The sequence below is a fragment of the Mastomys coucha genome, unplaced genomic scaffold, assembly GCF_008632895.1.
Source record: "Mastomys coucha isolate ucsf_1 unplaced genomic scaffold, UCSF_Mcou_1 pScaffold15, whole genome shotgun sequence".
Taxonomy (NCBI): domain Eukaryota; kingdom Metazoa; phylum Chordata; class Mammalia; order Rodentia; family Muridae; genus Mastomys; species Mastomys coucha.
In genome coordinates this window covers 51,387,929-51,403,021 of record NW_022196897.1, presented here as the reverse complement: position 1 = coordinate 51,403,021, position 15,093 = coordinate 51,387,929, and the positions used below count along the sequence as shown (strand labels likewise).

Below are 15,093 nucleotides of genomic sequence, written 5' to 3'. Positions count from 1 at the left end.
AAGCATTGAACAGTAAGCTACTCTGATGCACAGACACCTCACAAAAAGTCTTTTTTTTTTTTTCCATAGTGAAAACATTCTTTCCTCTAGCAGTCTGGAGACCGTATTCAAAAGAAAGGTGAATGTCTCACCAAGCTTTTCATTTCTGAATGAATGAAGAGAGGAAAATAGTAGATTCTATAAACAATGACAGCAATTTTCATGTCACATACTATATATGTGATGGTTTGAATGAGATTGGCACCCATAGGCCCATATATGTCAATGCTTGTTGCAGAGTTAGTGGAACATCTTGGAAGAATTAGATGATGTAGCTTTGTTGGAGGAAGTGTGTCATTGGGGCTGAGCTTTGGGGTTGAAAAAACCCACACCATTCTCAATGAGTCCCCCTTTCCCCCACTCTGCCTCCTGGTTGTTGTCTCAATATGTAAGTTCTCAGCTACTGCTCCTGTGCCATTTCTGCCTGCCTGCTGCTGTGTTTCCCTCAAGGCTCATTAAGAAATCACACTCTGAAACAAATCCCCAACTAAATGCCTTCTTTATAAATGCCTTTTGACCAGTACATAGCTTATGGTGACCCATCAGCAAATCCTAACTGTCTGTCCAAACAATGACATTTAGAGATGGAGGTTCAGTTAGTAATATAGATTGAATAATTAAATTATCCAAGTCACCAAATGAACAATTGCTAAGACTCAATGTCCATACCAGTATACACCATTACATATAATGTGATACTTTGCCAAAAACATATGAAATATGCAAAGAAAGAGGAAATGTGACTCACAGGGATAAACAGGATATACACATTGTTTTTGAGGGGACTAAACAATAAACATGTTGAAGAAGTTCTTATGAATATGTCCAAAGATCCAAAAAACCATGCTTTAAGTACTAAAAGGAAGTTTAAGCGATAAAAATTAATATTTATTTCAAAGAACTGAGTAGAAATTTGACAATAAAAATGCAATAATTCAGATGAAAAAAAATCAATAAAGTTTTCCAGCACATTTGAACAAAGAACCATCAAACCTAAAGATTTTATATCAGAACTAGGAGGGAAAAAAAGAATAAACAAATAAACAAAACTAACAGAGTTTCTGGGAACGTGGGGCTCCATGAGAATTACTAACATCTCTACATTGTGCATGGCTATATAAGATAGAGAGCATACACTCTGAAATACAACTGAAGAAAACTCTACTAGCCACAAAACTTGAAGAGCTCCATCTACAGTAACCTTGAAAAACCACACCCAGACATGTCATAGTGATAACTGTATGCTAAATTCAAAGACAAAAATTACAAAGTCAGAGGGTGTAAAATGAGGTGATGTACAGAAGCCACCAGTAGGATTCATACCTGAATTCTCCTGAATTCTCATGTAAAACACTGGGGACCTGAGGACTAGAGTCATAGAGTCCAAGTGTTGGTGTTCTTGTCTTCTAAGAATGTAATGTTAATCAATGTGGCTTTCAAAAGTGAATGCTGAGTAGAGAGATTCCCCGAGAAAATGAGAGATCTGTTTCTAGTGGTCTCTACTCTAGAGGGACCACTAGAGTCTCTATAGAGACCACTAGAGTTGGTTTTCAAATAAAGTATTTTATTATTTGAAATTCCCATACAATGTATTTTGAACATATTCAACCAAACTATTTTCCTTAACTTCTCCCAGTTGTACCTTCGTGTCTTCCTTTATTCTCAATAACTCATGGACTTCTATCTATGCTGGCCACACCCATTGAAAAGCCTGACTCGTCCCACCCCTTCAAGGTATCTATTCTCAATAGCTCCATAGTTAGGCTGATATGTCTCTCCATGCTCCATGAAAGAATACTGATTGGCTTGACTTTGGTCAAGGTCTTCTGCAGGCAGCAGAAGCTGCCATGAGAGTTCATGAGTGCAGCAGTCTTGTCATGCCCAGAAGTTTCTGATTACTTCAGTTTTCCCTGACCTCTGGCTCATACATCTTTCTGCACATGCTTTTGGTGATAATCACTGAGCCATGGAGGGCACTGATATAGACATAGCATTTCTACAAGCAGTTTTAAAGTGTTACCCAAGCATGAAGTAAGTGGTATCTGAGGGAAGCCAGGGATGTATGTATGTGTGTATGTGTGTGTGTGATAGAGGAGGGTAATTATGTAATAGTTGATGACATGTTGCATTTAAATTTTTTTCTTGACTAATAAAGAAGTCAATTTTTTAACCTACTATGCATATAATGGTGTTACTTGTCAGAGTGTGATATATTTGACAATGGTAGTGGGATGATACAAAATTATTACAGGAAAACAAGTGATAACATGGTAATTGGAAACCATAGATAGAAGATAGGAAAAAAAGCCAAAAGTAAACATTAAAATTGCCTATTCATGTGGGTTCATTCACATTACTCCTACAGTCTCATACATCTCAGACTGTCCTCTGACTCACTATGTAGCCATGGATGACATGAAACTTGTGATCCTCCTTCATCCTCTTCCCAAGTACTAGGATCCTAGGTGTATATCAAAAGGGTCAGTGTTGATGAGCTGCTGGGTACAACCTGAGTGCTTAAAGACAACTGGTAAGTACTCTACCAAGTGAGCCACATTTCCAAGTCCCCTTAGCTTTGTAAAAATGTAATTATGTACAATGATAACTATACCAATGTGTGATTTAGTTTATGTCAAATGTGTCTATCACATGAGAGAGAGACAGAGAGACAGAGAGAGAGAGAGAGAGAGAGAGAGAGAGGGAGAGAGAGAGAGAAAGAGAGGGAGAGAGAGAGAAACAACGCAATAGCAAAACTTCAGTATTTTGCTGGAAATAAATCACCAAAAAATGAAGTAGATTGAGATAAATAAGAATATATTTGGGGATTTATAGATCATCTACTAACAAAATGGTCAAATACATTTAAACCTATCATTACAGAAGTTAAAATACTGCCATATAAACATATTTAACTCCAATAGAAGAAAGCAGAATGAAAGGATGAGAGATGAGGAGAATAGTGGAAAATAGAGAAAATTGAAAGAAAAATTAGAGCTTTAAATTCAACCCTACTTGTGAGATATTTAAAAGGATACTGAGTATTGATGTTGATATATAGAGATTTTTGTAAATTATTGGTGAGAAATAAATGCTATAATACCTGAAAAATATTTTGATATTCTTCAACACAATCCACAATTAATTTAACCTTAACATCAATTCTACTCTTTAGTTTATAATCAAGAAAATTGAAACCATGTGCTTCCATAAAACCCTGTAAAGAATACTCACATTGGCAATATGCAAATAGCAAATGAAGAAAACCAAGTTTGAAGAGATAAGTAAAGTATGATATAGCTATACAGTCTACCACAGAATGAAGTCAATGATGAAGAGATAAGTAATGTGTGATATAGCCATAGAGACTACCACAGAGAGAAGTCAATGATGAAGAGATAAGTACAGTATGATATAGCCATAGAGTCTACCACACAGAGAGAAGTCAATGATGAAGAGATAAGTACGGTATGATATAGCCATAGAATCTACCACTGAGAGAAGTCAATGATGAAGAGATAAGTACAGTATGATATAGCCTTACAGTCTACCACACAGAGAAGTCTAGGAAGGGGTACCAGGAAGAACGTGGAAAGAGAATCTAAAGAAGAAGCTCCTCAGGGAGGAGCTGTGAAGTGGACTTGTTCTATGGTAGGAGAAAGGTGGGCTGCCTACTGATATTTATGGTATTTCCTCTAAGGAAGGTGAAAATGTTAGATAATAAACTTAAAGTTTTGGGTTGTTTTTATTCATTTTCCCCTTGTATTGAAAATAGATAATTTTTTCTTACAATGTATCCTAATAATACTTTGCCCTTGTACTACTCCTCCCCAACTCCCCTCCACTCTGGATCCACTGCTTTTCTGTCTTTCACTGGAATAGAACAGGCTTCTAAGAGATAACAATCAAACATGACAAAATAAAATACAAGATAAACATAAGACAAACATACTGTAGTTGGGCAAAGTGACCCAAGAGCAGACAGAAGGATCAGAGGCCCACTTATTCCTATGTTCAAGAGAATACTATACTAAAAGCTGTAGTATGTGTGCAGAGGAGCTGGTGTAAACCTGTGGAGGTTCTGTGCTTGCTAATTCAGTCCCTACAAATTCTTAAGTGCCTTTCTTAGTTGATTCAGAAGGGCTTGTTTTTCTGGTGTCCTCCCTTCCTTTTGGCCTCCCTTCCTGGAGGTCTTCTGAGCTTGGAGGAGAGGGATTTGATGGAGACATTTCTTTGAGACACTCTTTCCACATGCCTGGCTCTGAATCTCTGAATCTGTTCCCATCTGCTGGATAAAATTTCTCAGATAATGACTGGATAAGGCACTGATCGATGACTGTAGCAGAATATTATTAAGAGTCATTTTATTGATAGCGTTTTTTTCCCAATAGATTCCAGAAGTTTCTACTGCACTGGATTTCCTTATCATCCTTCATATACCTGTCAGTTCATGCTGTCTCTCCCTGCAATCTCTCCCTCTATCCTGCATACTTTTCCCCTCTAGACCTGTTCTTCCCATTCTGATCCATACTCACTCTTAGGCCATGTGCAAAATCTATGCTTTTCCATTCCCAGGTTGAATCCATGTGTCCCCCAGAAATAATGAATATCAGATAAAAAAATGAACAAATTCAAAAAATCAGGAACAGGAAAAAAATCTGCTCACAAAAGGGGTGGTTCTTAAGGAAATTAATAAAATTCCAAACCTCTGATAACAAGTAAAAGCAAAGAGGGGATTTACAAATTCTTCTAGGAAGAAACAGAGATTCCATCAATGATTATTAAGTAATTTTTTTTTCCTAATTTAAAACCCGAGTGAGGAAGGCTCAAAGAGTTTTACTAGATAATTTATACCAAATGCTAAAAATGTTAGCATTTATATTTATTCTATAAAAAAGAGATATTTCACATTTCCTTCCTGTAGTTTTTTTTTTTTTGTTATCACACTGATAGTCAATCAAGACAACATGATACCTCACCCCCTTCCCAAAAAAGGAGCTGAAAATAATGAAAAATATTGAGCAATACCCTGCAAAAAGAGAGTACAAAAGTGTTTAAAACATTAGCAAGTTCAGTTCCACTGAGTGTTAAAGAACTCACACACACCTTTCCAACTGGACTTTACTCCTGGGTCCCAGATAATTAGCTACTCTATAATTAATCAGGGTTTTTCACCATTCTACAAGTTAAAGAAAAAATGGATGGTTGCCTAATCAATGAGAGGTGATTGACAACATTTGATAGCTATTAACAAAACTCTAGAGGAAGAGCTGAGTGAGATTCCTCAGTGTGATAAAGGATAACTAAGAAGATTCCTCATTGGACAGAACACTGTGAAAGTAAGTGCTTTTCCTGTTTCTTCAATACAAAGGGGGATGGAAGAATGCCTTTGCATTGGACATGATTGTGTAAGGAGAGAATTCTAAACAGCCTAAAACAAAATCATAGAGTGCAAGAATAGAAACTAGTAAATGAGTTTGCCTAAGTAACAAAGAATGAGATGAAAATACAATTATCAAGCAATATCAACAACACACAAAAACTGATGTGAAAAGTATAATGCTGTTTAGAACAACAATACATTTGGGCACTCTAAAATAGACTTCAAAGGCTCAACCCATGAGAAAGGAAATCAGAAAAGTAAAGTTTATCAATGTCTGAAAGTTTTGACTTTCTCTCAAGTACTCAGTGCCATCAAAATCACTACCTGAAAAGATGCGTATAATTACAGACATCTGGTTAAAACAAAGCATTGCCAATGTAAGATTATGCAAGAGTCACCCGAGCTAAAGCAAATGGTGTCTTCTTGGGGTACCATGTCACCTGGCTAACAACAAATGATTGCTGATTTTGAACAATAGTAGTATTGTGTGAGATTAAAGAACAGTATGAAAGTATTCTGTATAAACAGTAGACACAGCATCTACCTTTCACTATGCAAAAATTATACAGCTTAACAAGGAACTGAGGGAAACTTTCAGGAGGATAGAGCATGGTCTGGAACAGATTTATTTTATTTTATTTTAAATTAGTTTATTTTTTACAATCCATATTCCATTCTCCGCCCCCACCATCCACCCTCCGACTGCTTCACATCCCATACCTCCTCCCCACACTCTGTCTGCACGTTGATGCCCTCACCCACACCCTACCTGACCTCTAATCTCCCTGGGGTCTCCAGTCTCTTGAGGGTTAGGCGCATCATCTCTGAATGAACACAGACCCGGAAGTCCTCTACTGTATGTGTGTTGGGGGCCTCATATCAGCTGGTGTATGCTGTCTGTTTGGTGGTCCAGTTTTTGAGAGGTCTCGAGGGTCCAGATTAGTTGAGACAGCTGGTCCTCCTACAGGATCACTCTTCTTCTCAGCTTCTCTCAGCCTCCCCTAATTCAACAACAGGGATCAGCTGCTTCTGTCTATTGGTTTGGTGCAAATATCTGCATCTGACTCTTTCAGCTGCTTGTTGGGTCTTTCAGAGGGCAATTTAATGGTATTTGAGGAAAATATTAGAAGTCATGGTGGATGTCATAGTTTGTTTCATCTTTGTTGTGATAAAATATGTTAACAACAGCAACTTTACAGTTGAAAGAATAATTTGTGTCACAATTCCTGGTCTTTCAGGGGGCAGTTATGTTAGGTCCCTTTTTGTGAGCACTCCAAAGCCTCAGTAATAGTGTCAGGCCTTGGGGCCTCACCTTGAGCTGGATCATACTTGGGCCTGTCCCTGGACCTTCTTTTCCTCAGGATTCTCTCCATTTCCATCCCTATATTTCTTGCAGACAGGAACAATTATGGGTCAGAGTTGTGACTGTGGGATGGCAACCCCATCCCTCACTTGATGATGCCCTGTCTTCCTGCTGGAGGTAGACTCTATAAGTTCCCTTTCCCTACTGTCGGGCATTTCATCTAAGGTCCCTCCCTTTGGTTCTTTAGAGTCTCTTACCTCCCATGTCTCTGGTACATTCTGGAGGGTCCCCCCAAACTCCTATTTCCTGAGTTTGGCTGTTTCTGTTCTTTCTGCTGGCCCTCATGGCTTCAGTCCAATCCCCTCACCCAATACCAGATCAGGTTCCCCTCCCCCTCTCCACTTTCCCTCCCATGTCCCTCCTTCCCTCCCTTGTGATTGTTTTCTTCTCTCTCCCAAGTGGGACTGAGGCATCCTCACTTAACAGATTCTTAAGTAGAGCCAATGCACACCATGAATGCAACTCTTAGTGTTCTACCTCACATCACAGGTCAATACTTGCAAAAGCATGCATGCTACAATTAGAAAATACACTGATTATATGAAAACATTCATTTCACTTGCCTAAGTAATTAAATTTCCATTGTTAATTTTAGCAAGAGTATGAAAGATGCTGTTATTGATACATTTGAAATTTCAATCAGTAGTTGAATGGTTAAACATTATTTGGAGCAGCAGTTTGAATAAATCACATACATATACTAGAAATCAGATTTTGTGAGGCTATTCCTATCTATGGGATACAGAAGTAATTTATTAGGTGGAATAAGCAGAAATATATAAAACCAGTAACACAGCTGATGAGAACTATGTAATCAAGTTGTGTTAGCTGAACTTACTTAACTTTTCAGTCACCTGAGGACACTGTGCTACTGAGTTAGTTACTGAGTTTTCCATCACCATCAGCGATTCGGGAGGTTGGAGCCTTGATGCTTATTTTCTCATGATTTGAATTGTTCACTGAAAGTGAGCTTCATTAAATATGTAAGAATCTTTTTACCTTTCTCAGACTTATTGTTAAAATTCAATTAAAATTTGCATAAATAAAAATAAAACATTTTATACAAAAAAGAAAAGATTCTATTTAGTGTGTGTGTGTGTGTGTGTGTGTGTGTGTGTGTGTGTGTGTGCTCTCCAGTTGAGGTCAGATGACAACTTGGTGGATGTTTATTTGCATCATATGGATCCCAAAGATTGAACTTAGGTTGTGATGCTAGAATTGAAAGCACTTTAAGCCATCTTAGTTACCCAAAACTGATTCTTCATAAATAAATCTTGTTAGGATTATAATAGGTAACATAATATTAACTTTGCAAAATAATATAAAATTAAGAATTCTTAGATTGCAGGCATATTTACATTTTCATACAATTTTTAAGAAATCAATGCTGGAAACACTTGAAATGTAGACCTTACAGGAAGGATTATACAAAAATCCCTTCAAGATCAAGCTCCCCTGAAAACACTTTGGCCCCATGTCAAGATGCTTTCTCTTGCTTGCATATGAATTTTTGCTTTTAGCTAGAAGAGACGGTTTGGGGGACACAGTGTCATTTTTCATGCTTCTCATTTCTGCTAATGTTACCAATGTTCCTAACACCAATCAGTCTTGATCACTCTTTCGCAATGCCAGATGTGAATAAATCACCAAATAACCAGAGGTACCTTTAGACTCTTGATCCTATGTGTAACCCAGAAACTATGAAAAAAAATACTGTAAATGAGAACCTTGATGAAGAAACAGGGTCAAGTTGATTTGCCAATTTGGTGGCACATGCTCTTGAGTCTTATACAAAGGGCAATAATTCTAAACGTGGTGGGTTTTGCATATTAACATGCTGTGGAGTAACAATGTCAAAGGAGAGGCATTTTGTACTGTTTGTGTTCCTCTCTACAGTTAACATGTACCATTTTCATAACTAGAGAAAAGAATAATGTGTGTAAGGCTCTATTTTCATTAGGTACATTACACTAATGAAATTCTGACTATTCTGTTTCAAAGGAAAGGAATATAGAGATATAAATTTCAAATCACTTTGTACCTCCTGACTTAAGAGTGAATGAAAACAAGTCTTGGTTGGGCCTCTACTATGATGTTTATAGAGGGATAATCTAAAGGGAAGAAGAACTTACAAGTACAGCTGAGAGACACAGGGCACAGATAAACAAAGACAAACAAACAGGTGTCAGCTATCCACTACTCAGTAAGAGAGAAACCTGGAGTGGCCCTTTCAGAAAACAACACCAATGGCAGAGGGAAGTTCTTCCATTTCTGGATAACAGCTGGCTTATTAATAAGAGTTAGGGGCACATATCAGTCTGGGTGTTGGACTGGCTGCCCAGCAGGTCAGCTGCTCTCCTGGTGGACAGCAATGCTTCTGAAGGGTCAGCCCAGTCCTTCTTCCATTGCTACACAGTGGCCAGTAATGCCTCCAACCTACAGGTGGTCATCCCAGGGAGAAAGGCCAGGGACTTTGTGCACGTGATGGAGAAGAGTGTATGTTGGGTACAAAGCTTTTGCCTCAAGGCATATGCCAGGCCTACTAAGCTTGAATCCACAGACAGTGAGCATTACCCTGATTTCCTAATTCCCAGCTGTCCTGGTACCCTGGCTTGCCTTGCCAGCAGTGGATCTTTGGTTCAAATACTGCAGCACTTCCTCTCTGAGAACAAACCCATCTGTGCCATTGGCCATGGTATTGCTGCCCTGTGCTGTGCTTCCAGTGAAAATGGGTCCTGGGTTTTCCAGGGACTTCTGTGTATGAGCTTATCAGGGCACCTGGCTTCACTTGCCTGCCACTGGGCTTTGAAAATGTTGTGAAGGACTCTGGTGATGGTATCAGTGCCAGTGCCTGATGCTGTGCTTGCTTGTGGTGTTGGCCTACCAACTTGTTCACTGGCCAGAGTACCAACTCCACTGTTCCTGCTCTTTAGATCTTGTTCTTCCTCTGAAGCAGCTGGCAGGATGTTTGGATGCTCTCCTGGTGGCCTAGAGACAATAGTCAAAGTCATTGTGGCCTCTTCTGTGGTCCTTACCAGCTTGACAGTGGCCCTCAAGTCTCTATTTGGACCCTCTGGACTGCTGGAGGCAGCCAGGAATTAAGACTCATGGAATAGCACTTATAATATAGACTGAACACCCTTTGCTCCATTCCCAGCACATAGTATAGACCATATCAGCTGGGCAGGCAGTCCCTGAGAACTCCATATTGAACATTCCAAGAATTATCTATGGGACATAGTCAGCTGTAGGGTCTTAGGACAGGGGTGTTGCTTTTTTTGTAGCCTTTTGGCTATTCCCATCTCTTTAGCTGTTTGCAGGAATCATGAGTAAGGGAACCAACAGGCTGGAGCTTACTCTGAACAGATCTTGCCAAAGGTGAACAGTGTATGTTATCCTATCCCTAAACATGAAGCATCCTTGCTGAAGAAGTCTGCTCTTGTTTAACTCTTGCTGTCCTGTGGTTTTGAATGCAACAGAGGCTCCAGCTCAGTCTGGCATGGTCCTAGGCCCTTGGAGTGGATACAGTGATGTCACTTAGCTTCAAATGGCATGGGAAAATATATTAGTGTCACACCTTGAGATCCTCTGTCCAATGGCTTCTAGCTTACAAAAGCCTCAGTCATCTATTCCTATAAAGAACAGTCAAATGTGGGATTGAACTATATAGAGAAGGGGTAGCCATGAGTCCTGTCTCCCAGACCCTGGACAGGCTTTTGCTGAGGAATTGATATGGCCATGTGGCCACCTCCCTCCTGGACATGCTTGTTTGCTGTTGATGCTCGGGCACCTGGCCTATACTGTAACCTCCAGTGAGCAGCCTTTTAGCCTTGGAATATAGCTATCCAAGTAACTCTGACCTCTCAGCTTTCATCTCCACTTAACTTTGCATGCTCCAAGCTTCAGAATAGCACCAGTGTCAGAGACCTGGAGGAATACTGTTTAGAAGTTAATAACCTTTAATGAGGAAAGTCCAGAGCAAAGTGGAAGAAAGAAACAGGAGAGACCCATGTCCCCAGATTCCTCTCTGCCCTTGCACTGCCCTTGTAGGGCACGAACACTATGGAATGATGGATATTCCAGAACAAAAACCTTAAACATCCAAGGCTGTACCCAGACCTAGCTATTTCAAGCACAGGGTTGGTGGTCTATAAACAACAAATATATTTTGCATACTTCTTGAAAAAAAAATTAGTTCTCAGGACATAGGCCTTCCCAGAAAGCAGACTGTCTCCCCTTCTTAAATTCATATAGGCTACCCAGAAATTCACAAGTTCCTGGAATTTTTATTAAAAATTTTATATAAATAAGCAATCATCTTGAGGCTATAGTTTCTGGTAACAACGTCTATGGATGCAATCAAAACTTAAACTTAGATAAGAAAAAAAGAGGATAAGGAAAATGGGGAAGACATTTTCTTAAAGATACATTTTTATTAAAATGCTTATTCTTTCTTAATTCATTCACATTGGGTATTACAGCACCATTAGTAAATTGTTATTTTTATGAGACTCTTTCACTTAGGAAATTTCTTAATTCATTACATTTTATTAGATCAGCAGTAATGAACCAAAAACAATATCATTTATTTTTATTACTACTGTAGGTTAAATCACAATGATTTATACTGCCAGATTGAAGCAATGACTGTGTAATTACTCGGTTATTGTCAACGATATATTTTTCTTAAATAAGACACTTTAACCACATGTAAAGTCGATAAATACAGAAACTTGTGAGTGAAAATATGCAGCCACCATCTTGCACTTAAGGCACCATGTGCTCCTGTTCTGGTTGGGATGTGAGGGGTGTTAGGAAATAGACAAACGGCTGGTATAATGAAGTGGCAATGTGAGCATGCCACAGTCAAGTTATGCAGTATTAAAATGTTATTTATAGCATTGTAATCCTAACAGGGCTAATTTTCTTAAGTAGAAACCATGCACAGCTATTCCACATAGAGAGTTTTCTGGATGTTTGCTTCTCTGGCAAGGAGAGTAGTTTCTACAGGTCTATGACCAGCTCCAGTGTTGTCAGGCAATGTTCTTTTGGTCTTACCTTTCCAAGACTTATATAACTTCCATTAGTCCTCTCTTCTAGGTAGTGAAGAATAGATGTGTTCCAAAACTTTATAATTTGTAAGGAGCTGACAATCTAAAATAAGCTGTTTTCTTTTTCTGGCTAAATAATTTCAATTCACATAAATGTTGAGATAGCAAATCAGCAAAAATCTTGCTTGTTTTTACTTATTAATGATGCATTAATATTTACAGCTACCATGAAATTATTGCTTTCAAAATATCCAGAGAAGAAGCAGTTATGGATTTGTCATCTATTATCTATACTTTGTATCCAAATAATGTCAAAAACCAATAAATTTTGCCTCTTATTTGGCAACAAAACCTGACCATAGCAGTCACAGACACTATATTCTTTGTTCTTGTTACTATTATTGCTCAGCTATTTTGTTGTATATGCTCAAGAGTCTACTAGAACTTACTCTGACTATTCTCTAATATGTAGTGAATTCACCATATTGTATTTTGGAGTTGAGAGAAAAAATAACCCATAGCTAAAGACCATTGAATTACATACACACATACACCTGCAACAAAAGTTTTACATAAGCTTGCCATCTAGACAGTATAATGCATAGCCTCCTTTTCATGGCTTGAGCCTCCTTAGCCCAGTCATTGGTTGGTCACTCTTAAAGGTTCTAAGCCACCATTGCCCCAGCACATCTCACAGTCAGTTGAAGGTTTCATAGTTGGATTGGTGTCCCACTGCTGGCAGCCTTGAAGATGGCTGATTATAGAAGATGGCCTGTTCATTCTCCATAGTCTCCATTACTAGGAGTTCTTGCTAGGGTCATCCTCAGAGGTTCTAGAGAGTTTCCACTGCACTAGACTTCCACATAACCTTCTAAGTGGCCCCCAATCCCAGTTGCTTCTCCCAGTACTTTCTCCCTTCATCCTTCCCCCCCCCAGTGTGATTCTTACTATTCCCACCCCTACCCATCATTAGTTGACCCACAAAATCTATTCTATTTCCCATTTCCAGGAAGATCCATGCATTCCTGCCCCTTGAGTCCTTCTTGTTATTTAGTTGCTCTGATTCTGTGTATTGTAGCATGATTATGCTTTACTTAAGAGTAATAAGTGGATATTATATGTATATATGTATGTATATATGTATATGTACATGTATATGTATATGTATATATGTATATATATACATACATATATACATATATAATGCTTATCCTTCTGAGTCTGGGTTGCTTTACTCAGGATGATTTTTTTCAGTCCCATCCCTGTGCATGCAAATTTCATGATGTTGTTTTGGAAATAGCTGATTAATACTCCATTGTGTACTCTGTTTTCTCCATTCATTCTTTTGTTGAGGAACACTTCTGTTATTTCCACTTTGGCTATTATGAGTAAAGCTACTATGAACATAGTTGAACAACTGTCCTCTTGGTTGGATGAAGCATCTTCTGGGTTTATGTCCAGAAGTGGTATAGCTGGGTCTTGGTGTAGATCGTTTCCCAGTTTTCTGAGGAATCAGCATATTATTTTTCATAGTGACTGTCCAAGTTTTCACTACCACCAGCAATGGAGGAGTGTTCCCCTTGTTTCACACCCATGTCAGCATAAGCTGCTACTTGTGTTATTGATCATATGGTCCAGAGACATAGGGAAGAAACAAACACAGCTGAAAAAAATGTCAGTGAAATGATTCCTAGTGATATTCTGCTATACTCATAGATTGGTGCCTAGCCCCATTGTCATCAGAGACGCTTCATTTAGGAAGTGATGCAAGCAGATGCAAAGACCCACAGCCAAACAGTAGGTAGAGGTCTGGGAAACCCAAGGAAGCAGGGAGTGGTGGAAGAATTACAGGAGCCAGAGGGGTTGAGAACAAAGGGAGAATAAGGCCACCCAAATCATCTAGGCAGGGCTCATAGGGGCTTACAGAGACTGAAGAGACATTCACAGAGCTGGCATGGGTCTGCAGTGGGCCTTCTGCAAAATGCTGTGGTTATGTGTGCTCGATTTCTTGGTGTTAGGGGCTGCTAACAGTGGGAGTAGGGGATGCCACTGACCCTTTTGCCTGCTTTTGGGATCCCTTTCTCCTACTGAGATTCTGTGCCAGCGTTAATATGAAGGTTTGTGCCTAGTCTTATTGCATCATGTTATGCTGTGTTTGATTGATATCTGTGGGAGAACTTCTCCTTTCTGAAGGGAAATGGATGCACAGGAGAGGTAGAAAGGGCACTGCAAGGAGTGGAGGTAGGGAGCTGGAGTCAAGGCAAGAGAAGAAGAAAAACATCAGGGGTGTTTTTGTGTGAACTTTATAGATGAGAACACACTGCAAAGTCAAAAATTTGACACAACTGTGTAATGCTATTCCCAAATAAACATGATTATTCTTGGTCACAAAAAGTTTTTTATGTAAAAGGTTGCAAACTTGATGTATTCTTTTCAACAAATGATGAGTTTGCTTTGGGAAAAAGAAAGGAAATGCAGGGTTTTGAATTCAGATCTTCTGGCTTCTTTCTTTTTTCTTTTTTCTTTTTTTTTTTTTTGCACATTGGTTAAACATTTTTTTCTACTCTTCCTAGTTAATTCTGAACTCTGAATTGCAGTCATCCATCCAGGCTTCCAAGTCTTTTATCACTGGTGTTTGGATAACATAAGCATGGCTAATCATTGCACATTCAAGGCACGCGTGAGCTGGGCTTATCCTAAGTGACCTGGGGATGGAAAGATGATTATGAATATTCATCAGAATGGTTTTTTATCAACACGAGAGTCAACTTAGAGAACTCAAAAATGAATTCATGATGTATATTTAGAAGGACACCTGATAACAGAGCCTCCTAAAATCTGAAAAGTCAAGGAGTCCTGCTCCCAGTGGGTTCTAGGCATTGCCAGATATCCAGGATTTTCTGCCTTAACTGTACTGTCCAATCTACTTCTCACAGAAAAGTATTTTGTGTCCTGGACTACTGGGAGATAAATAATCACCAAAATTTCTCTTAATACTATATAGAAAATATTTTGTTATTCTAAACTACATCATAAAGCTTATATATTTTATTACTAAGAGCAGTTTGAATGACAGCACACAAAACATTTTCACTCTTTCCCTTTTCCCCATTTGTAGCTCTTCTTCATGTACATTTCCCTAGAGATTTCTAGGGACAAATAATTTTACTTTATTTGTAATCATGTGACCATCTCTCACAGTAGATGTGATGTTCAATGTCAATATTGTCAACTTGAATCTGGAATAGGAGCTAAACTTC

General features: G+C 38.8%; 1 pseudogene; it reads left to right on the top strand.

Annotated features, from left to right (window-relative positions):
* Positions 1–2,529: 2,529 nt before the first annotated feature.
* Positions 2,530–9,637, top strand: LOC116091654 (annotated as a pseudogene).
* Positions 9,638–15,093: the final 5,456 nt, after the last annotated feature.